At 43.1% G+C, this 1,182-nt stretch overlaps 1 protein-coding gene across 7 annotated transcripts in view; it reads left to right on the top strand.

Annotated features, from left to right (window-relative positions):
* SEPT6 (septin 6) overlaps positions 1-1,182 on the top strand; it is an 80,621-nt gene that overhangs the window by 45,444 nt on the left and 33,995 nt on the right. The gene's annotated exons all lie outside the window — the stretch shown is intronic.

The following is a 1,182-nucleotide window of genomic DNA, read 5'->3' as shown; positions in this document are numbered from 1 at the left end:
AAAAAAAAAAAAAAAAAAAAAAAATCCAGGTTATGTTTTGCTTTATTAAGTGTGAATGAATTTAAAAAAAAAGAAAAGAAACCTTGCCATCTTTCCTCTCCTCCCCCACTTTTCCCTACTAGAGGAATGACTAATAAAGAAGGCAGAGAGGCAAACATCTCCTAATGCTTCCTTACAATGTGTTGCTGTTGCTGTGAAATCTTCAATGTTGTGATTTCAAGCAGACAGCTAATAGCTTTCAGAAAGCGTCTGCTTTGGGAACAGATTTCTTTTTCTCTATTGAGTGGCATCAGTTTTTCCTAATGACATAATGCCTGGGTATAGCCAAACTCAGGAAAGCCTTGTAATAAAAGCCATTTTTAGAAAACTTTCCTGCTGCCACTGCCCTCTAAGTTATCATTACAACATCAGCTGCCACCTCCTATGAATTGGCCAACAAATTAGCATAGCAGGGCAGCAAGTCATTGTCTCGCCTGACTTCCTGTCCATCAGTACACCCGAGATGTGTTTGTTATCACCATCACCATCTTAGACAAATCTGGCTCAAGGGTAAGGTTCTCTGGAGCGTGGCAGGTGGAGATAGGTCTTCTCTGAACGGCCATGGGCATGGAAAAATTTAAAAAGATTAGTGCTTGTCCTCTCGAGAAGTCAGGGCATTTTGATGGAAACTAGGCTCTGTTATGAAGAGACAGCCTAGTCTGCAGAAAAACGGGAGCCTCGTGAGAAGTGTTGTCTAGGTGCCACCGGCACTGATGTCTGGAAGCGTCTAGTCACCTCAGGACATCAGTCGCCATAGAGACCTTCCGAACACTGATGCCCTAAGTCACCAAGCAGCTTTCAGGCTTGTGGTTTGCTTTGCTAAGAATAAATAGGGACTGAGAGTTGTCAGCCATCTCAAGATGTCACACAGAACCACATCTTTGTACCTCGTGGATTAGGAGTGACAGTCATCCTGGGCTCTGTTCTCAGCTCAGCTCTGGCCTCCTACTGAGCCTAGGGTAGGCTCAACCTCAAGGCTGGAAACCCCCAAGCTAGGCAACAGCAGTTGTCAAGCATGCTGTTATGGCTGAGAAGGAATTTTGGGTCCTTTATTACTCATAATTGTGTTTCACTTTGAAAAACAAAATTCGAGGCTGAACAACATAGCAAGACCTCATCTCTACTGAAATTAAAAAAAAAAAA

This window comes from Mandrillus leucophaeus, unplaced genomic scaffold, assembly GCF_000951045.1.
Source record: "Mandrillus leucophaeus isolate KB7577 unplaced genomic scaffold, Mleu.le_1.0 Scaffold174, whole genome shotgun sequence".
Classification (NCBI taxonomy): domain Eukaryota; kingdom Metazoa; phylum Chordata; class Mammalia; order Primates; family Cercopithecidae; genus Mandrillus; species Mandrillus leucophaeus.
The sequence above is the reverse complement of the archived record's forward strand: the minus strand, read 5'-3'. Positions and strand labels throughout refer to the sequence as shown.